This window comes from Pituophis catenifer, unplaced genomic scaffold (genome assembly GCF_029215685.1).
Source record: "Pituophis catenifer annectens isolate HBS135680 unplaced genomic scaffold, rPitCat1.0.hap2 SCAF_3, whole genome shotgun sequence".
Taxonomy (NCBI): domain Eukaryota; kingdom Metazoa; phylum Chordata; class Lepidosauria; order Squamata; family Colubridae; genus Pituophis; species Pituophis catenifer.
The window spans coordinates 145,843,114-145,867,326 of NW_027256883.1; the positions used below are offsets into that span (position 1 = coordinate 145,843,114).

The 24,213-nt window shown below is 37.7% G+C and overlaps 1 protein-coding gene across 3 annotated transcripts in view; it reads left to right on the forward strand.

Annotated features, from left to right (window-relative positions):
* The window catches only part of GNG12 (G protein subunit gamma 12), a 46,031-nt gene that overhangs the window by 8,331 nt on the left and 13,487 nt on the right, over positions 1-24,213 (forward strand). For 2 of the 3 annotated variants that reach the window (XM_070939472.1, XM_070939471.1), the window contains exon 2: positions 7,481-7,584. The gene's annotated coding sequence lies outside the window, so the exon portion shown is untranslated. Of the gene's footprint in view, positions 1-6,991; positions 7,088-7,480; positions 7,585-24,213 lie in introns of those variants that run through there. The other variant, XM_070939473.1, reaches the window with a different exon arrangement.

Sequence of the window (24,213 nt, forward strand, 5' to 3'; positions counted from 1 at the left end):
CAATTTCTAAAAACTCAACCCCCTTTTTGGTACATTTTCATGTGTTAGGTTAAACTAGTTAGGATAGGATAGGATAGGATAGGATAGGATAGGATAGGATAGGATAGGATAGGATAGAATAGAATAGAATAGAATAGAATAGAATAGAATAGAATAGAATAGAATAGAATAGAATAGAATAGAATAGAATAGAATAGAATAGGTTTATTGGCCAAGTGTTATTGGACACACAAGGAATTTGTCTTGGTGCATACGCTCTCAGTGTACATAAAAGAAAAGATACATTCATCAAGAATCATAAGGTACAACACTTAATTATAGTCATAGGGTACAAATAACCAATCAAATCATTTTAGGAAACAGTCAATATAAATCATAAGGATACCAGCAACAAGATTATAATCATAAATGGGAGGAGATGGGTGATAGGAACGATGAGAAGATTAATAGTAATGCAGACCTAGTAACTAGTTTGACAGTGTTGAGGGAATTATTTGTTTAGCTGAGATGAATATCCTTTCCAAATTTTCCAGTTCACCTCAGATGTACATTTCATTCTAAGTGGTTGGGAAAATTTCCCTGTAAAAACCTACAGCTGAAATGTGTGGAGTATCCCTAGAGTTGAGAATTTTAAAAACTAATTGATGTCAATATCAGATATCAATTAGTTCATTGTGATCGCTTCGCTGTGTCTTTTCACCTAAGCTTCTGTTGCTCCAAAAAGTTCTTGACTGGATTTTTTACCACTTCTGAAATACTCTGAAAAATATGTTTTAATGCTGATATTGCTCTATTTCTCGTTTGAAGTTTGTATTAAAAATTACATGATTTGTATAGTTTTTAAAAATTTTAGTTACAGTATTTCAGTCCTGGAGACTTTGAAACTGGAGGGTAGGTTACAACATATGTTCAAGAAATAATTGCAGAGAAGTAATTACATCTATACATCTAGAACACAGGAATTTTAGATATTAGGTAGTTACAGTATTTAAATTTCAGAATCCTTACTCCAGGAGCCTTCCAGTGCTAATATGGTATCTTTAGGTTTCTGTATTCATTACTGATTTTAAACTACATTATTTAATGAGGCTAATTGGAATTAGAATTTCCATCAATAAGCAGTGCGGTTATAAAGTGTGACATGTAAGTGCATCATTTAGCATCAGAAATCCTGGCAGTTCCTATTGCTATTGTAGTGACGACCTCATGTGATTACAACTTGATATTTCCTGCTGTCTTCCAACAAGCAAAGTCAGTGGGGAAGCCAGCAGGAAACCAGAAGTCCCAGTCGTGACAAGCCTTTGGTAGGCAGTTCAGAAACAGGCCTGCAGGTAGAGATGGGTATTGTGACCTGGTGCAAGCATAGTTGGGCAGGGAGATTGCTGGGGCACAGTATGAACATGCTTGTGTAGGGGAGTGCTGTGACGCTGTGCAACGGTGCATTGAGTGTTGAGAATACTCTGGAGTGCAGACAAGTGGAGAGCAGGAAGGTGCAGCAGCTTGTGTGAGCATGGCCAGGCAGAGGATTCAGTGGCTAAGCTTAGCCAAGTGGATATGCACTATGGTAGGGGTCTCCAACCTTGGCAACTTTAAGACTTGTGGACTTCAACTCCCAGAATTCCTCAGCCAGCTTTGCTATGGAGCGCAGGCAGGGAGGTGCTGCAGTACACACTATAGGATCGAATATTTCCGGGACCTCATACTTTTGACAGGAGCAGGAACAACTTAAATCTTCCCTGTCAGCTTCCCCTTTGACTTTGCTTGTGGGAAGTCAGCAGGGGAGGTTGTAAACAGTGATAACATGACAGCAGGATGCTGCAACTGTTGTAAGTGCAGGCTGGTTGCCAAGTGCCTCAACCGTGATCATGTGAGGGAGGAGTGCTGTGATGGCCACATAAATAGCCCTTGTTCTACACCATCATAAGTTTGAATAAAATGCTAATTCAAGCTCTTAGGAAAGGCTGTTGTCACAAAATCATAAATCTTTTCCCGGAAAACAAAAATGTACAACTCACTGCTACATTTAATCCAGATGTGAGCATTAAATATCTGATTGCTATGTTTAAAGAACAGATCAGTGGCCAATGACTACAGTGAGTGAGAGTGACTATTAGAAGACTGGATTTTAGCCCATTTTTCCAGTGTTGAAGGAAGTACTGGCATTTTTAAAAAACAAAAATGTGATATGATTGTCTGAGGTTTAACAGCCTTTTCTTTGTTTCATTTATTGCCATCAGAAATAGGCAAAAAAAAGGGGGGGAGGGGGGCTATACCTTTTGGTAATTTTCCAGCAAGTCCAAGAAGCACAATGTCAGGTTTCTTTGGAAGGGGCAGAGGAAATAGAGCCACCAATTGTTTGTTTCTGATCAGACTGCTTCAGTTTTTTCGAATCATAGGCAAGTTTGTTTCAACCGAAGATCCTCGGTAAAGTTTTCTGGCTTATGAAACGTATTCTGTTACTTAGCCACAGCTCCTCTTGCTCCTCATCATTTTTAGTGTCTCAAACTAACACTAAAATTCTCCACATGAAATTCAAGGTATCTTACAGTTATTGTAATAGTATCCTGTTTCCCCCCAAATAAGACATCCCCTGATAATAAGCCCAATCGGGCTTTTGAGCACATGGCAATTAGACCAAGCACTTATTTCAGGGTTCAAAAAAATATAAGACAGGGTCTTATTTTCGGGGAAACACGGTACTAAAAAGAGAATCATATAGATGGACAGAAAGCCAATTTAATTACAATCTGGAGATTAAAAATCACAAGTGCAAATTATATTGGTTTTGTACATCTCATTCGTACATGTTAAGACTCCTATCCCTGAATGAAAGATGGGATATAAAACTAACAGACATACATCTGTGCCATCTTTCATAAACTCAGGTGGTTCTCATATTCCACATAATCCCAAACCATGTTAATTTAGTGGTTTAATTATCTATAGAGTTGGGCAAAATATCTGTCATGCACAAAGAATCAAGACCACACATTACGTTCCAGTTAAACTGATTTATTGTTCATGCCTAGACATAAAAATCTAATGGTCAATTAACAGCACTAAATTGGCACTACATAAATTAATGGAATTCAAGAGGGGCTGAATTTGGACCGCTTGTGGGAATGTAATGATTCCAAGCTGATTCCACCTGCCCCCAGGTTCTGCTTGTTCTTTTAATACCCGAGTCAGGCTGTGGTCAAACACTCATACAATAGTAGGATATTTTAAATCTGAATCAGGCAGATTTTAAAGTTCTCATTACCAATCGATTGGGCCACATTCAAGTTTATGGTGAGCCTTTTTCATTTCTTCCTGGTGGTTAGTAGACTGTGTGAATATGGTGCTGGGAGGGAAGCTTGTGATATCAGTAAAATAGCACAGTTTAGGGATCAGAAATAGTCTGTTACATTAAGGACCATTTGATTCTGAAGTCAGGAGGAAATTCTCTCTCTTATGTGTGAAAAGATTGCAGATATGTTTAATACAACTTTGTTTTTGCTGTGTTTAAATCAGGGTGTCCAACCATGGCAATTTTAAGACTTGTGGATGTAAGTGTTAAAGTGCTAAACCAGGGGTGAAATCTAAATTTTTTTGGTGCCGGTTCTGTGGGCATGGCTTAATTAGTGGGCGGGGCTTGGTGATAAGGTAACTGGGTGAGCGTGGCCAAGTCAATGTCACTTCTTTGCCCTTTTTTAACCTACAAAACACAACACAACACAACTGGCTCACCCACAATGTAAAAGCAGCTGTGCTAGACCCAAAATAGCCCTTGCAACAAGCAGGAACCTCACACAGCCACAAAAAGCCCCAAAAACCAACTTTCATACTTTACACACACAAAATTCCACATACAGCTTTGTGAGATTTTGTGTGTTTGTGTAGTTAGAGTGAAACACTACAGAAACACACTAAATCTCAGAAAGCTGCACAAATATTATTTTATTTTTATTTATTTTTATTTTTATATAAAAGCAGCTAAATTTAAAACTTCCTAAACTTTAAATGGCTAGGTCTAAAAAAAGAACAACTAAAAAAAACCTCAATTAACTATTTTTTTTAAAGCTCCCAAAGGGGAAAAAAACTTACCCAATAGAACAGGGGTCTCCAACCTTGGCAACTTTAAGACTTGTGGACTTCAACTCCCAGAATTCCTCAGCCAGCTTTGCTGGGAGTTGAAGTCCACAAGTCTTAAAGTTGCAGATAGAGCTGCTCACTGATGAGCTTGATTGCAGGCAGGGAGATTCAGTTGCTTGTTACAATGTTGCGACCAGCAGCTAAGGTAAGCAAGCTGGAGGCTGGGGGGGGGGAGAAACTTTTTTTCTTTTACATGGCTCTGGCGATCCAAGCTGAGTTGCCTGATTAGCAGGCAACTCAGCTGGGATAGTCAGAGCTTGGCTCGTAAGAGCCATTTAAAAGAAAAAAAAGGCTCTGATGATCACGCGGCTCAGCTGGGCATGGGGGGAGGGGGCAGGGATTTTTGCTATCGGTTCTCCGAACTGCCCGCTGCCATCGCTACCTACCCGTCCGAGCCGGTCCAAACCGGGAGCATTTCACCCTTGAGCTAAACCTTAAAAGTTGCCAAGATTGGACACCCCTGGTTTAAATAGTCAACATATCTCCAACACAACTATGCTCATCAAATTCTGCCTCATATGCCAAAATGACACCATTGAACTGTTTATTGCATGGACTCTTCATGTGCTCCTCTGTGCCTCCTCCTGAAAGGTATTTTCTATAGAGCCCAGATCACTGAATAGATCGGGCATAGCATCCATTGGCAAGTTTTCCATTCCCCAAGAGATGCATATGAACCCTGCTTCCATATTCATCTGATCTTCCCTTGGATCAGGCTGACATGTCATCATTCCTGTACTGTTTTACCAAAATCAACACCTCTTGTGTAATGTATTAAATATGGGGAGGAAAATACGCATCCCCTACATGTATTAACTACTTTTTTGTTTCATTGACTACTACTTTCTTTTGCTGTACTGAACCAGCTTATTCCACCACTTTGTGTAAAATGACAATAACCATTGAGAGACCTTCTTATTCATACTATTTTCTGGCTCACTGAACTGTGTGAATTGGGACAAAAAAGTGTTATGTATAAGTAAAGTGTTAAGTATAAGGAAATGGATTTGGGCAAGTAGCTTGATCTATTCTAGACCCTCCGGTTAACTATTGAAGCAGAATGATATCCATTAATCCCCACCTCTTTAAAGTGTCCTACTGTTAGTCTTCTGGAATATGTCTCCTGTATGGAGAAATAGTGCTTCAACAGCATATTTTTTTCCATCAGGGAAACGGTGTCAAATCAAACTCACATGAACCAGGTTCCATGCCACATATCCACCAGTGAGGGAGTGCAGACCAGAGGTGGTATTCAGCAGGTTCTGACCAGTTCTGGAGAACCGGTAGCGGAAATTTTGAGTAGTTCGGAGAACCGGTAAATACCACCTCTGACTGCCCCCCCCAATCTATTCTCTGCCTCCCGAGTCCCAGCTGATCAGGAGGAAATGGGGATTTTGCACCTTCCCCTGGATTGCGGTGGGAATGGAGATTTTACAGTATCCTTCCCCTGGAGTGGGGTGGGAATATAATGTTCAATAAGCAAGTGGACCATTGGCTGAACTCATACACCCTGCTGTGCATAAGGCAATTTTTACATCAGATTTTTTTGTGAACTCAGCCACTGTTGTTTATAAATCAGAATGTTCTCAATGGCATCAATCACATATTTGTTGACACAGAAAAATGCAACTTTTGACAGTACACTGAATGTTCAACATGGCTGTTAATCCTACATTGGCTTTTTTCCACTTTCTCTTCTAGAATAACAAATCTTATATTAAAATAAACAGCCTGAAAGACAAAGCACTATTCAAACCTTTGGTATGAAATTACCGTATTTTTTGCACTATAAGACGCTCTGGAACATATGATGCACCTAGCTTTTGGGGAGGAAAACAAGAAAAAAAAATCTGTCTCTGCTTCCCAGCATCCATCGGTATTCATCTGCCTAGTGTCCTTGCAGCAAACAGCCTGGTCAGCTTCAGCATGTTATTGCAGCCTGATTTAGCACAAGCAGCTGATTGGCAGTTGGATCAGCCTCCTGGAATACCACTGATCAGCTGTTCCAGGCTGTGGGGATCGCCTCCACCTATTGCTGCCTCTGTGTGTCCCGTTTTTGGCCTCTGTGCACCCCATTTTCTGCCTCCATGTATCCTGTTTTCAGTCCGTTCCAGGTGGCGGGGACTGGATATATGGTGGCTGAAAATGGGACACACAGAGGCTGAAAATAGGGTGCGCAGAGGCAGAAAACAGGGTGCGTGGAAGCCAAAGGGTGGGAGCCAGTGGGTGGGTGGGGCTTAAGCAACATTCACTCTATAACATGCACAGACATTTCCACCCACTTTTTTGGGGGGGGGAAAGTGCATCTTATAGACCGAAAAATACGGTATTCTGTTCAAAATTTCTACTGTCTCTCTTTACAAACACGTAAATAGATGTAAATTTCATTGCGTTAAATATGGGGTTACTGCCAGTTCAGTCAATATTCAATTTCAGCCTGGGCTTGCTTTCTGTTTCCTTACAATAAAAGTTCAGTTTCAAACATATTTAATAGTATTGAGTTGATTGCTTTGACTTTTACTACAAAATTTTATCATGAACATGAAATTGAATCTAAATAACTTGCCAGGAGGCTGTTGTCTGTTTAAATAAAAAAACAGATAATTTTGTGGCACTTAAAAAAAAAAAGAGTTTCTAAAAACAATTTTTCAAAGCATTCATTTCTATGAAAATGATCCACAAAAATCTGATATGATAACAGATTTGAACCTTCAACCTCACATCCTACAGGCTGACTTTTCAGCTCATGGGGCTGATAGGATGGACATCTGCCCTGTCCATCCTATCAGCCCTCCTACTCCTACTTTACTTTGTCCTAATGTTTCCTCTCTGTGTGGAATTAAGGAATGGAAAATGCCTGGGTAAAGTGGAGCTGATCTTGCTGCAATTTCTACCAGAGCATTAGAAGGATTGCCTCTGCCTTTACCTTTCTATTCCTCCTTGCCATGAAAAGGTGTGTATGAGCAAAACCGCCAGGGTTACTAGGCAATGCTGTCCAGTGGTGGGATTCAATTTTTTTTACTACCGGTTCTGTGGGCGTGGCTTGGTGGGTGTGGCTTGGGCATGGCTTGGTGGGCGTGGCAGGGGAAGAATACTGTAAAATCTCCATTCCCACCCCACTCCAGGGGAAGGATACTGTAAAATCTTCATTCCATTGTTGGCTCACTTTAAAGAAAGCAAGTATTTTCATTAAATTATCACATTATTAATAACCAGAAATATTTAAAAAGAAAAGTCTTTATAGCACTTTTATTGCTGCAAGAAGAGGTATGGTTCCCTCTACAGAGACTTTCTTTTTCTTTCATCATCTATACATTTAATTCCTGATACATCTTTTGTTTTACAGATTTGCCAAAGGCCAAGTACACAATTTGTGGTGGAAAAAGAATTGGAAGCTAGATAACCTGATATTTGGTGCTTTAAAAGCCGGAGTGTTCCTGTTCTTTGAAGGTATTTTTTTTTCAAAAAATAGCATCCTTATTTTCAAGTTCAGAAATTATTAATATATTTGAACATCAGTTGTGAGATTTTTTGTTGGGCTTTACTTTTTGATTTATTGATTTAAAAGTTACTACAAACTGCCTTGCTTCTCTGGATTGGAAAAATGTTTGCATAAATAATTAAAAGCTGGCTGTTTAGAAATTAAGTGTAATATATATTTAATAATATATAGTTTAATATATCACCTGGAAGTTATTAATAGCACTTATTTATACATTTTACCGTAGTTCTAAATTTACATTCATATATTTAATGTTATTACGATTTAGGTGTTTCATAGTATTAATGATGAAACCTTCCTAGATGTTACCACTGATTTCAGTTTTTTACTGCTCTGTTGTAAAAACCAATGGAAGGTTTGGTAGAAGGTTAACTAGCCAGGGATATTAAGCTGATAACAGTAGGCGGTAGAGGGGAATGTTTCTTTTTTAAATCAATTTTTAGGGGATCAAGAACTGCAAGGGATATAGCAGCAATGAGACAATGTGACTAGAGAGGGCAGGGCAGGACTTTTTATTTCCTGGAAGTGGGGCTTTGAGGGATTTGGAAGAGTTAAAATTGCTTTAGAAATATAGCACTAACAATGTAAAATACAGAAAATTATGAATGGAATGGAATGGAATGGAATGGAATGGAATGGAATGGAATGGAATGGAATAGAATAGAATAGAATAGAATAGAATAGAATAGAATAGAATAGAATAGAATAGAATAGAATAGAATAGAATAGAATAGAATAGAATAGAATAGAATAGAATAGAATTATTTATTGGCCAAGTGTGATTGGACACACAAGGAATTTGTCTTGGTGCATACACTCTCAGTGTACATAAAAGAAAAGATACATTCATCAAGAATCATAAGGTACAACATTTAATGATAGTCATAGGGAACAAATAAGCAATCAAATCATATTGGGAAACAGTCAATATAAATCGTAAGGATACCAGCAACAAAGTTACAGTCATACAGTCATAAGTGGTGGGAGATAGGTGATAGGAATGATGAGAAGATTAATAGTAGTGCAGACTTAATAACTAGTTTGACAGTGCTGAGGGAATTATTTGTTTAGCAGAGTGATGGCGTTTGGGGAAAAAACTGTTCTTGTGTCTAGTTGTTCTGGTGTGCACTGCTCTGTCGTTTTGAGGGTAGGAGTTGGAACAGTTTATGTCCAGGGTGCGAGGGGTCTATAAATATTTTCACAGCCCTCTTTTTGACTGATATAGGTAGGCATCAAACCGTGTTACTTAATAACTGAAGTTACAATGTACCCCACCACCCTCAGAAGATACTTCTGACCCAATTTTGAAATTATGATAGCTGTAGTACCACACACATGTTCCCTTGATTGCATTTTGGGCTCTTGACAACTAGCTTCTCTTTACGTCATTTGCAGTGTCCTGCAGTCATGTGACCCTGATTTTCAAAGCGTTTTGCTTTCTTCTAGCATTTACTTCCATTTTCCAGCAAAAATGTCCATTAGGGCAAATTGAGCCCGTTAGCAAACACTGCAAAAAATGTAAAATTGGGTCTGGTCAGATGGTGACGTGTGGTGCCCTTTTAACAACTGCAACGACTCGCAACTGTAATTTTGGACTCAATTTGGTTGTAAGTCGAGGACTCAAACATCAATCAGTTGTACAGTTTCTGGAGGCAACAAAAAAAAGAGGTTGAAGATCAAAAGCAGCCTACGGATGAACCAGTCTTTGCTCAACAGTTTGTTTACTGTATTTCCTGTTCTAGTCATATCCATTCTGCGCTTTCTCGAGGAATGGGGAAAAAAATTACCTTATGCTGGAATTTTAGCACTCTTTCTCTCTCCCCCTGGTTTGTTGTCTGTGTTGGCAAGTGGGCATTTGAAAGTACAACGTTTTGGGCAAAAATATCAAAATATCAATGATAATTTATTATCTTGAGCCCAAGTTTGCTGATTACTTTTTCTTTATGTTAGTGGTTGTACTACTGAGTCTAAGAAGTTGTCACTCTTCCAGAGTTTGTCTGTCTGTCTGTCTGTCTGTCTGTCTGTCTGTCTGTCTGTCTATCTCTGTCATATAAGCAATCCATTATTTATAACTAGCAAAATAGATTGTCTTTAAATCTGAAATACATTTAAAATATACTGAACTGAATTACTGTTACCTTTGTCCACTAGAGGTCAGGTTTCTACCAGGCCTAAATATTTTGAGACTTACATAATTTTTCTACCTATAAAGTGTTCTATTTACTAAGGTTAAAAGCTAATCATTCATTTGAAATCAGAATTTGTATTGGGAGAGTGTTGAATTGAAGGGAGAAAGATGATAATTGTGTTGTATGAACTGTGCTTTTCTAGTTTCAAGTCTTCACCAAAGGATACTGGAGAAAAAATAATTTCTGTGGGAAAACGGCTATTTAGGAAACCCAAGGTGATGCAGATGAGGTTTGTCTACATTCTGTGTTCACAACAGCCCTGTGAAGGTGGTTACGTTGAAAAATAATATCTAGGCCGGAATCATTCATTGAAGTATGAAGTCAGGTAGAACTGGAATCTAGGCATTCCTGGTTGCAATTAAACACTCTAATCGTTAGATGAAACTGGTCCGCATTATTTTCAGTAAGTGGTAAACATTAACATAAATATGAAAAATACGCATTAGAGTTGCTCATAGACTGCCAGCTGTCCTTAGCACACAATGCGGTGTGTTTCTGTATCCTTAAATGACTTATCTGGAAATGTCAGATATATAACTTAGCACAACAGGAATCTGAAAACCAGCTCCGTGAGTGATCTGGGGCATTTATAAGCTCATTAATTATAAGAGCTTTTACAGGGTAGACCTGTGTTTCTATCTTCCATTCATTTAGTTTCCCTGTCTTTGAAGAGATTTGCTGTCTATTCAGTTTTCATTTCATTTAATATATGGTTACAAGTAGTCCTCAACTTATGACCACCACTGACTGAGCCCAAAATTTATCTTGTTAAGTGAGACATTTGTTAAGTGAGTTTTGCCCCTTCTGCCGACCTTTCTTGCCACAGTTGTTAAGTGAATCACCGCAGTTAATAAGTTAGTAGCACGGCTATTACGTGAATCTGGCTTCCCCATTGATGTTGCTTGTCAAAAGATCACAAAAGAGGATCACATGGGACACAGCAACAGTCATAAGTATGAGTCAGCTGCCAAGCATCTGAATTTTGATCACATGATCATAGGGATACTGCAAAGGTCTTAAGTGTGAAAAACTGTCGTGAGTCTCTTTTATCAGTGCCATTGTAACTTTGAACGGTCACTAAATGAACGGTTGTAAGTCAAGAACTACCTGTATTAATTTGATGCATTTAGTTTAAAAATTGAAACCAGTGCAAACGAAAAAGAATGGAAGGAAAAAAGGGGAAGGGGTTAGTTTTCCAAGATAAAACATACACCATGGACCTTGTGTAGCCCCTTTTTTTTATTTGCCTTCCCAAGAGCTTCCTGAATTCCCATGAAATTTAGTATCAAACTGCTATTGGATATTTTACTATTTATTATTTATTTATTAGATTTTTATCCTGCCTTTATTACTTTGTAAGTAACGCAAGGCAATGAAGATGCATAATACTCCTTCCTGCTCCTATTTTCCCCGCAACAGCAACCCTGTGAGGTGAGCTGGACTGAGAGAAAATGACTGGCCCAAAGTCACCCAGCCAGCTTTCATGCCCATGGTCGGACTAGAACTCACAGTTTCCTAGATTCTAGGCCTGCACCTAAACTACTACATCAGCAAAATTAATAAATTACAGGATTAACAGAAACAGAAATTCAAAACATAAAAGGTCCCATTTTTCCTCTTGGAAGCTGTTCCTCTTGCAGCCGCAATACACACACACACACACACACACTCACACACACACACACACAGGGAAGGAATCCTTTCCTGTCTGCCAAAAGATTGCCAATTTTAATGTAAAGTATTGCATATTATTATTATTATTATTTACTTTATTCATTAAACATGAAACTCAATCAACTGAAAATGCAAAAATGCATCACAAATACCATTGACAGGTGCTAATGGTTGATATGGATTGCTGCCAGCGTCCTAGGTATCAACCATGTACCTTCTTAAAATGTACAATGTTCTGAGTAACACAGTTTTTTGCACTTCCGCTGGTGTTATTGCAGAAAGCTGCAATTTATTGTTGTATCTCATAAAATTCTTGGACATGGTACCAAGTGCCCCAGTGACAACGGGCATCACTGTTACATGTTTTATCCATAGCCGTGTAGTTTTGATGGCCAGGTCACGATATTTCCAGTTATTTCCAGATTATTTTTTCCAGTTCTTTTTCTTCGACTCTGGCATCTCCTGGTACCCCAGTGTTAATAAATTGTACGTTTTGGTTTTCAACAACTATGATATCTGGTGTGTTAATAATAATAGTAGTAGTAGTAATAGTAGTAGTAGTAATTATTAAAGCCACATTCCACATGAAGTCTAGGCTTACCTTCTTGTTCTTCTGGCAAAGCCTGGGTTTACTTCCAATATTTTCTTCGCTGCCATAGTTACTGGTAACTGAAGCAGCATCTGCTTTCTGTCAGGGAAAGGGGAAGCCAGTTCCTTATTCAGATGACAAAAGGGAGCAGGTTATTGTTCCTCTTGCTTGATACTTATCCTGGGAAGTGATGCTCACAGCTTTCCAGCTGCTCTTGGTCCCTGGGCAAATAGCAAAAACAAGAAGGTGGTCAGATTCATATTTGACACTAAACCATCACACAGTTTCTTTGCTTTTGACTTAGCATGACCTGTGAATCAAGCAATTATGGTATGTTTATATTTTAACCGGGTTAGTCTCATTCCTCAAATCATTATTTAAGCGAGCCAGAGTTTAATACAGTACATGAACCTAGCCTATATTTACCTTCTGATCTATTGTCAGTTTGTGAGTGAGTACTCTGTGGGATCAATACAGAATTATTTGTATTATTTCCTGTTCAAATTCTTGAATAAAATTTTAAGACCACTAGTCTCACCAGAAAATCCGACAATATTATTGTGACACCTTTGGGTTCCTTTCAAGTCAAGGATTGTTCTGTAAACACAGATAGCATGTTCTGTGTCATAATTTCTTCAAATCCAGCTAACTTTCTAATAACTTAGAAAGGTCTCATATTGAGATCTACCTAGTGGCAATAAGAGTGGCAAAATCTAATTATTTTTCTGCTCTTATTGCGTCTGCAGATAATCGCCCAGCCACCCTGTTTAGGGTGACCCGCTCCCTACTTCATTTGGGAGCGCGGGAAGACCCCCTGCAGGGCAGGACTGAGAATTTTGGGCAATATCTGCATCACAAAATCGCTCAGATTCAGGAAGGCTTGGACTCTGACTAGATAGGTTCAGATGAGGTGATGGAGGAGGGTCTTGAGAGTGTTATCTGGGAGGAGTTTGATCCTGTAACTCCCGAGGATCTGGACAGGATTCTGGGTAGGCTTAGCGCTGCCACATGTTTATTGGACCCATGTCCCTCCTGGTTGGTGCTGGCCTCCAGGCGGTCACACGAGGGTGGTTCCAGGAGATTATTAACGCCTCTTTGAGTGATGGTTTCTTCCCCTCCGCCTTGAAAGAGGCAGTGGTGAGGCCCCTCCTCAAGAAGCCTTCCCTTAGATAGATAGATAGATAGATAGATAGATAGATAGATAGATAGATAGATAGATAGAATAATATATAAACAAACAAACAAACAAACAAACTTTCTATGGTCTTATTTTTTTAACATGTATGTTAGCCAATGGCTACTTTTTCTGCTTTTTTAACTACTTTTTTCTTGCACCTCTGTAAATCCTGTCTGTTCAGAGCTTTTGAGAACTAGTATAAAATACAACTGCACGTTCTGCCAGAAATGTGTTGCTATCTACATCTCAAAGCTCAGAAGACAGAAATTATATCTTTGCAATGTTTGTTGTAGGAATGGATAAATTTTTGTGGTTTCACAGAGCTGCGCATTTAAAAAAGACATATAAAAACAAAAACGCCTCTGCCTGGGTTCTGTTGTTAACTATAAGTCAAGGAAGTTTTACAAATGGTCTTAACAGGAGAAGTTATGTTCATCATTTTGGAATTAGAGAATTAGACAGCTGAAACAGCATAACTGCTTAAATAAATAATATACTACAATGTAGCTTACATTCCAATACTGAAAAAATCATAGCCACTATAGTATTTATATACCTGCTCCTCTCTTTAATGATGGTAACATTTTTTAAAAGGGGCTAGATTGAAGTGTTCATACAGGTAGTCCCTGAATTACAGCAGTTCATTTAGTGACCATTTGAAGTTATGATAGCACTGAAGAAAGGGACTTAAGATCATTTTTCACACTTAACACCGCTGTGGCATCCCTATGGTCACGTGATCAAAATTCAGATGCTTGGCAACTGGTCCATATTTATGATGGCTGCAATGTCCTGGGTCATGCAATTACCTTTTGCGACCTTTTGATAAGCAAAGTCAATGGGGAAGTCAGATTCACTTTACAACCATGTTACTAATTTAACAACTGCAGGAATTCATTTAACAACTGTCTCGCTTGGCAACAGAAATGTTGGGCTCAATTGTGGTCGTAAACCAAGGACTACTGTACTTGTGTAATCCTAGGGAATATTTAAGTGTTGGCTAATAACCAGAAAGCCAATACAGTGTCGTTTTGGACTGTAATGTTTCTGATCGTATAGGAATTGTATTTCTTATTAGTATTTAAACTATCTGATATAAATAATTCAGTATTCTTATTAAAGGAAGATGATACATAATTTGTTTCTAAAACCCCAGAAAATTGTTCTTGCACTGACTTTAGATTGGTTTGGTTAATCCAGTATATTAACCATATGGAAAATTGTTTGATTTTATGTTAACCCATGTGGTTTGTAAATAACGCTGTATCTTACCTTGCTGTAGCACCTGGCCTATTGTGGTTTATTTCATAAACCGATGAAACAAACTTAGCAAGAGAGGTGACTTCACATGGTGAATCGCATACTGTATCTAGTGATTTTGATCCAGAATCTAGGGATTTTTGTTTGGACAATTAATTAACTTTATTACATTTCAAATGCTAGTTGATAATTTTTATATGTTTGCTTATAATATATATGTTTAATTTTTAAATGTGATTATTTATCTGTCTCTTTTAATCCAAAATTAAGGGCTTGATGAATTGTTTGCCATTCAAGAATTGGTTGATTGGAGTGACTTATAAGCCCTGTAAACATAAATAAATAACTACATACAGGCAGTTGTGCAAACAGTATTCAGATCATTATAACAGTATCCATTTAAAGTTGGCTTGGGAACTCTTAAAAAAGGACATTGGCCCAATGGTCTTCAGAAATAATTAAAAAGAAAAAGATGGTTTCTTATAAGGAAAGGATAGGAGAGAAAGGGATCAGGAAAGGTGAAGAAAATACATCGGATTTGTCAGTCAGCATTTTCTCCTTACCTAATCTTTTTTTGGAAAATAATTACATTTAGCATTTTCGTATCTACAGTATTGCTAACTATCTAGAGTACCTTAAGGACCGAAAGTGCCACATTTACATAGTTGGGATAACTGTAGAGCAGACTGAACTTGATTCCATAGCATTCTGCTACTATCACTGTTTATCCATCCCTGGAATTCAGTTATGGCATTGCAGAGGCATCTGCGGAAAGCTGCAGGCTGCTGATGAAAGAATAAATGAGACTGAAAAACACAGGATAGCGTGAAGGAAATGAGTCTGTCCACTAAAGCTGGTGTGGTTTGCTTATTTATTTATTTATTTTTATCTATTTATTTAATCTTAAACTGATAGTTAAAGTCTTGGCCTTATGGAAGGGCCTGAAAACATGGCACTGTCACTGACCTGACCTGCTATAGGGGCCTGCTATATTGGAGGTGATATAGCTGAGAGGATGGAAAAGATCCCCAACCCCAAGACACTTTGTCTTGGTTTTTAGTTTCTTATTTAATCATGTTAATTTTAATCATTTTGTATTATCTTTTTTTACCATTCTATCATTCTGTAAACCACCCAGTCACTGTACTTCATTTAACAAATAAATACAATTATTTTACTTTTACTGGCTGCCCAATTCCAGGGGACTCTTGAATTTTTGTTTTTGACACATCTTGAACAGCATAGCCACATTTCATAAATGCATTTTTAAAAAGATGGTAGGAGTAAAATATAGTAATAGGAGATAGCAATGATGCATTTAGAATTGACACAGATTTGCTTCCTGGAACATTTTCTACTTGAGGTGCAGCAACACTTGGTTAGCCTGCTTTCAATGGTTCGTTGCACTTATTGCAATATGTTCATTTATTTACAGGATTGTACCATATCTGTGCTCTGAGCCATTAATTATTCACTCTGAACTAAAGGCTCCAATAACAGCGATAGTGTAGTAGCATATTCTTGACAGTCTTGTCATAATAAGCCTCATAGCTACTGCTTCCGTAAGAATCCATAATTATACCTCCAGGAGATGCAGAGGAAAAGAGAAATTCTGCTTTTCTATTATTTATTATGGGGCGGAGGACGAAAAGAACTTGTTTCAATCTAAGGGCTACATAAGCATAAAGGAAGTGCATTACAGGTTTCAAACTAACAAAGGATGTAACAGTCCAAAATGGGAGGGGCAAAATGGATCCTCAATGGTCATTTATTTATTTATTTACCAAAATGTTACGAGAGAGAGAGAGAGAGAGAGAGAGAGAGAGAGAGAGAGAGAGAGAGAGAGAGGGAAGGAGGGAGGGAGGGAGGGAGGGATACCTTTTTTCCCCATCTATATTAATTCCATACCCTTAGACATAAATGTGATATTTTAAAGGCTAATTGTTAGGTGAGGGGTAGCATTTTGTAATGGTGTCAATATCTTTCCTTAGTTGCAAAACTGGATACTATAAAATATTTCAATTTGGACTGAAGTACGAAGAAGGAATCCAAGGTAAAAGGAAGGTACACCAAGACTTTCCTATGTTTAATCATTGTGTGGCTTCCTTTATGCCATCAATTTAAAAAGTAGATGGATTTCACACAGATTGTTATCACTGATCAGAGCAAATAATTTACTGTTCCAACCAGATTATTTCATCATGCTCACTTTGAAAGAAAGTCTCAGAACTGCACTTCTCCTACATTATATCATTAGGTAATGCTCATTCATTAGGCAAGTCCATTGCAACAAAAAGAAAAACTCTGGAAAATAATATTTAAAAAAACATATTTATAATTATCTTACTTTTTTCTAGTCATTGTTCAAAAACAGTATAGAACAAAGTCATATCTTTTCACAGATGTACACTGTTCATTACATTTGGATGGGAAGGAAGAAGGGAAATTCCAGGCATAAATAAAGTGACTCAGAGTCATTCTAACTTTGACTCAGGTTTGACTTGTCTAAGACAGGGGCTTTTCTGATACTGGGGGAATCTCAGTTTGTGAGTCTTGGAAGTGCACAGGATGTATATTAGATCCATCCCCTTCTTGATTGGTTGAAGATGCTTGGGAAGGGATGATGAATTCATTTAAGTGATGAGGCCTCTTCCTCAAGAAGCCACTGCTGAAAGCAGCGTTGGATAATTTCCAACAGGTCTCCAACCTCCCATTTTTGGGGAGGATTGTAGAGAAAGTGGTGGAGCTGCAGTTTCAGAGGTTCTTGAGGAAGCTACAGCTGATTCAGAATACATTACTGGTAGTCCTTGACTTACAACTGGGTTCCATTATAGTTGTAGATCAAGGACTATATGTAGTGCAATTGCATCTCAATTCACTTGGGGAATTCCTGCTTTAAGAGCTGTACTAGCTCCCACTTGGCTCCTGGGTGGAATTCAAAGTGCAGGTTATTATCTGTAAAGCCTTCATAGTTCAAGGACTGGTTATCTGCAGGGCCACCTCTCTCCACTTACGTCTTCTTATTTATTAGATCTAGTAGAATAGGCATGTTCCATATTCCACTGTTAAAATTATGTTGTTCTTGCCCTGTGGGATAATATCCCCCTTGAGCTTTGGACAGCTCTGACCTTGTTCTCCTTTAAGAAAACATTTAAAACAGCCTTTTTCAACAGACTGTTGCCTGGAGTTGATTGGATGGTTGAGATAGTATAGACATTCAATAAATAAATCTAATTAGAGTTCAACATGGAAAGTGGACAAATGGTGGATCAGTTATGTCAACATAATAGAGTTGGGCTGGAATTTCATGCCATCAAAATATGTTTGCTGTGGCAATGATTTGAAAAATGTCCCACTGGAACTTAGAAGCAATTTTTCTTTGGTGATAGTGGCTTTCTTCAGTGTCGTTGAGCTATTTAGCTACATCTGATACAAGTAGTCCTCAAATTACAACAGTTCATTTAGTGACAGTTTGAAGTCATAGGCACTGAAAAAAAAAGTGACCTATGACAATTTTTCACAGTTAATGACCATTGCAGCATCCCCATGGTCAGGTGATCAAAATTTGGATGCTGGGCAACTGGCATATATTTATGAAGGTTGCAGTATCCTAGGATCATATGATTCCCTTTTGCGATCTTCTGACAAGCAGAATCAATGAGATGCCACATTTACTTAACAACCATGTTACTAACTGAACAACTTCAATAATTCACTTAACAACTAGGGCAAGAAAGGTTGTAAAATGAGGCAAAAGTCACTTAACTTTCTTGTTTAACAATGGAAATTTTGAGTTCAATCATGGTTGTAAATCAAGGATTACCTGTAGTGGGTCTCATTTGTTTTCTGTTTGTGGCAATTAACATTCTAAATAACATTGATAAATTTGTTAAAGACAAGAGCTGTCTACATTCCCTAGTCTAGTCTAGTCTGTAGGATTTTCAGACTCAAAGCTTCAGGGGAAATTGCTTAAAGAGTTCACCAGGCTGTGAAAATGCTGCAGGAAATACTGAATCCACCAATGAAGATGGATTCAGAAAATTAGTTCATTGCAGGGCCCAATTACATGTTATTTTGGCTCCAGCTCCAGTTAGTCAGAGATCACGAGCTCAGGGAGAAAATCAACAACTTCTGAGAACAATAAACAGCAACTTGGAAAGTATAAACACTATTTGATCATGAATGAGACTGGTTAGCAATTAAACTTGAAGAATATACCTAAAACAATAAGCTTATTGGTGAAGTTTTAAAAGTTGTTTTCAAGTAGAAGTTAAAAACAAAGTTTTGAAAGGTCAGTCGTTTAGCTGAGAACTTAAACAACAAAATCCTGCTGCTTACTGACCAGCCATTAATGCATGTCTCTTTTGCTGTTTTTGCAAGAAAACGGCTAGAATAACCAATAATTAACAAGGGTGATATTATGATGGTACAGTATCATGATTGTAAAAGTCTCAATCCATACATTAATTCCTGTTACAAAATATGGCTTTTTCAGGGAGAGCCAATTGATAGTGATTGAGCAATTTGAACCAGCAATTGCTTATGAGCAAGAAAACAGAAATATTAGAAGTTACAGCTTCATATTTTGATTAAACTCAGCATTCAGCTTTGCTAGAAGACATTTGGAGAATATTGGAGCCCTATAAACAATTTACAAGTTGGAACTAGGCTTGCTTTTTGCACAAGGAAAGACTCCTAAGGGCCTGAAAACTGAAATGGAGAATAGAAGTAATGTTTTCATGCCTTGCTTATCCTTTTTTGCTACTACCTGTGCAGGATTCCTGAGAATCTCTCAAGCTTCTTGAACTGTTTCAGGAAAGCCATATGGTTACAAAGAGAAAGGAAAAGCAAACTTTTCAGGGGGGCAGTATAGGACCCACAGGTATCATTGCATGATTAAGAAAGAATGAAACTCTCATCTAGTTTGTATTACCAAATCATCATTTGTGCAACCTTGGGTTAGGGTTATGTTTAGGATGAGAATTAGGACTACATTAATGGCTGTTTAACTATAAGCTAGCTATTAGTCTGGTTTGAATGAGAAGTCAAATGGTACAATCAGTTGTCTGAACCCAATCTCCAGATTATAACTAATACATTTCCACTATAACTACAACATGACCCATAGCCCGGATTCAGAATTCAACTAAATCAGACCACATCATAGATAGATGTATTGTGCAAACTGAATCTGTAAATCAGCAGAGGGCTTCTGATTCCCTAGCTATAGGTAGTGGATCAGCTGTAGTGGATGGTTTGCAATTATTCTTAAAATGCAGTTTTGCAATCCGGACATGCTGTTTGATCTGTCATTGATTTTTTTTTTTCTGAATGTTGACATGCTGTATTCCATTAGCTCCTGTTGGGCTGCCAGCTGTGCCTTGTCCATTTGTGCTTTACTAGGCTGAATTTCAGAAGACAAGTTTATATATGATGCTGACCTTGAATGTGTCTTGAAATTTTGGTCCAAAATTGCCTAGGGCTAATTCGGCTGAGCAAGGTGTTGTTGTTTTTTTAAATAATTGAAGTAGTTACTATTTATTTCTATCTCCGTACAAAGTGTTGCCTCTTAAATTTAATTTCACTAAAAAATCTTGGAACTTAGTAACCAAATAACTCTCCTGTTTGTAAAAATGCAGTTCTACCTTTCTGGATCAAAGTAGTAAATATAATAAAAATGCAACTAACCTTCCCCCACCCACCCCCCGCACCTCAGGTCATAAAAGAGAAGATAGCTCACCACTCAGCTTCTCTCAGTGGTATGTACTCTCCCCTGCCCGATATATTGCTTTTACTACCTGATGTTCATTGATCGATATTAAGCAGGAATAGCAAAGGCAGCATCTTTTTAATTGTGTTGCCAGTTAAAGAGTAGAATGCCTTTCACAAATGCCTTTCACCAGAAGAACTGTCTTTGAGATTTTTTTTTCATGCCTTGACTTATTAGTAGACCATTTAAGAAGAGTAGCTTTTCTGGACAAAAAAATTGATTAACAATAAGAGAAAATGTTTGTACCTTAGGGTTGAACTATGGGGCCGTTGGTGCTCTTTGAGCTGCGGATCTGTCCTCCATGCTTCTATGGATGTCCCCAAACAAACAAACCAGATATATCTCTCTGTCCAATCGTATCCCTACCAGGGACCCCAACTTACAATATTTCTGAAGAATTGACAAAAAAGTTTGGACACCTCACAGAGGGAAACAAATATTCCATCAACTCCACACTACAAAGAATCGAAGTCCTGACAATAGATGGAAATGAAACCATGGTCTTATTTGATGTCTTTACATCTGTAGAACCAGAATCAGCAAAGGAATCTGTGACAGCACTACTGTATAGTACGACCGACCTAACCAAATACACTAAGACTGAAATGCCCAGAATCATGGATCTCATCAAGCTTTGTCTGATCACATATTTTCAGTTTGACAGACAAATATATCAACAGATCAAAGGAATACTCATGGGATCCTTGATTTCAGGACTCAGACCATAATGCAACACCTAAAATCCATAGTACTCCCACACATCTGGTACTTGAAGGACACCTTTGTCATAATAAAAAAAGGAACAACTAGAGAACATACACAAAACTATCAACAACATCTTCAAAGGAATAAAATCACAAGGGAAGAAGAAAACAATAACATGTTACCCTTCCTGGATATCCTTAGGTATTGTTGGCAAATTAAAAACGCAAGTCTATCATAAAAGCACTCACACCAACCAAGTGCTTCCCTACCAAATAACAAAAATGCTTCCCTCCTACAACAAAAATGTGAAGAACATTTTTTAGACCAGCACAAACACAGTGCAGCAACCCTGAATATTAGAAAAAGGAAACACATCATCTATATAACATCTTCCAACACAATTGATAATCCATGCAATTTTATCAAAAAGTGCCTGAGCACTCAACCCAATGTAACACAACCAACCCAAGTATTAAAAATGATAGCACTGCCATACATCAAAAAATCTCAGAAACTACCAACTGATTATTACAACCACATGCCATCGCTATAACACACAAACCAACGAAAGCCTTCAAAACATTTTAGGTAAACTAGAAGACTCAGCAGCCCCAGAAGAAAAAACAGGAGTCATCTACAACATACAGAATAAGGACTGTAACAGCTACTATGTAGGACAAACAGGCAGAAGACTAGCATAACAGATCCATAGCAGTCAGAAGACATGATGAAAATTCCTTAATTTCACAACACATGAACAGGCTTAACCGTAGTTTCAACTGTGAGCATCCTAGACCAAGCCAAGTCCAAAAACACTAGAGAATTCCTGGAAGTCTAGCATTCAGACAAATAGGTGATCAAAAGACATATAGAGATAAACAGCATCTACATACCATTCAAAAGAGAGAATCAAAAAGCCAAAAAGGAAACAAAAAGAGCAAAACACCTCCTCGCCAGCAATCAACACCCAGATGAGCAGAGATTAACATCAAGATTAACACTAGGCCAATAATCAAGAAGTCAACAATACCCAAATCAAAGAACTACCAACTCAGACAAACAAGCTAACAATAAACAGCCTAATTAAGGAAAACTACTCCCACCAACACTGATAGGGCAAGACACTAGTGTATAAATGAGAGCAAACCTCACTCCCTTTTAGCACTGATGATGTTACCTAGTTTGGTAATGAAATGTCTGCAAGAAAACAGCCAAGCTCAGAAAGCACCAAGAATCTAATAATTTTGATTATGGTCAGTGCTTTTCTTAAATATTCTTGTTGCTGAAGTATAGTTAATTCTTTATTATTATGTTTATTGGTAATTTTACAATAAACATAACTTTCATAAAAATAGGTTTCCTGTTGTGTTTTTACATATTAAAATTATAAGACACATGGTGGTGGTGGTTGTTTTTATAAAAGCAGCATCCACTTTAAAATACATAGGTGACTTGGCAGATGAACCAATTGCTACCTGAATTAAGCCACTATATCTCTGACATTTGGTGCTTAAGAGAAAGAAGTTATATATTAATCTACTAGTAAAGATACTCAACCATAAATTAAGGTTTTCTTCAAACTCTTACATTCCACTCTTGGTGAAAACTATTTACTAAATTCCATTTGCAAAAGAATGTGAACTGGGCACTGCTATTGGACTATTAACTCTGGCTCAAAGGTTCATTTGGAACCAAGACTGTGGAAAGAGAGGACTTAATGGTCAGGTCAAGTAGTGCAGAAACTTTAATGAAGTCAGAAGGAGCTTTAAAAAATTAACAGTAAATACCATGTTTAGGTGAAGGGACCTTAACATTTAAGACAATATTTCTGTCTATTCTTATAGTGTTTTAAAATGCTATATTCAAATTTAAAACCATGTTCGTAACAGCGTTTCCAACATTTCAGGTTAAATTGAAATTAGAATTGTGAATTGATTGCATAAGAGAAGGACTGTTTCTGACATTACACAAGAATAGTCAAGTTGGTTGCAAGTACCAGCAAATTACATTGATCTTTCAGGCAGTCTGGATGGCTCCCCCTTGGATAATGTTCTGGAAGGCCTTAAATGCCTGGCTGTTCTCCCGGGCCTTGGGCTAAAGTGGATGAAACCCCTTGTTAGATACCTTTGTCTTAAACTGCAAGTCTTTTGATGTTAGTTGCCCAGATTTGCCATTTTGTTTATTTCCATTGCTGTACTTTTATTTATGTTATTGTATTTGTATCTTTATATACTGTGAGCTGCCCAGAGACAGTTTTGAATCAGGCAACACCAAACTCAAATAAAGTAAGTGAATAAGTAAATAAATAAATAAACAACACTGCATCACAAAATGTGTGTGTTAGAAGATACTGTAGGAATTATGTATCCCAACTTCCCACTCAGTATAGGAATCCTCTGAACTTTCCTTGATATCATTTGAAAGCCTTCAGCAGGACGGAATCCACCGTATTACTTTTTCAAGCAATTAACAAATTGAATTAGTACAGTTTGTAAAATGCATATCTATATTATATATAATATAGCTTTTCCAGCAGGCCTGGAAACGTTGATCTTGCTGTTGCAATCTTGCAAGATCCGGCCATGAATGGTGTGCATGGGCTTTTAATGTTTTTAAAATGTTTTTATAATGTTTTTAATAATTTTTCTATGTTCATTGTTCATATTATTTTTGCTGTAAGCCGCCCAGAGTCCCTTGGGAGTTGGGCAGCATAGAAATGCGATAAATTAAATTAAATTAAATAATGCAAACAGGCTCAAGTTCGAAATCACTGCTTTATGTCCTTGCTTTAGTAATCCTTTCCAAAAGCAACTTTTTTATGAACTTTAATTGTAAGGTGGCATTCACAAAAACAAGAGATGATATGACTGTAACTAGACACGGGCATTCCTTTTCCTGTTAAGATAAATAAGGGATAAGAAAATATAAGATTCATACATCTCGAATAGAACTTAACATTTTGGCAGGTACATATTTCTGTTTTGGAATGTAATAGTCTTTTTTAAAGTCTGCAATTGCTTTAGTTTATGAACAGCATGAATTCAACAACTCTGTTTTTCTTCACATTTGGGTAACCGGTCATTTCCACTTCTCTTCCGTTTGTTTTGATTTAATTCATAGTTGGGGAGGAAGGCCATCTCGTGAATTATAAACTAGAAGGGTTCAGTAGGAGTTCCCAAATTTATTCTTGACTTCAGAGGCTTCTGTGGGATA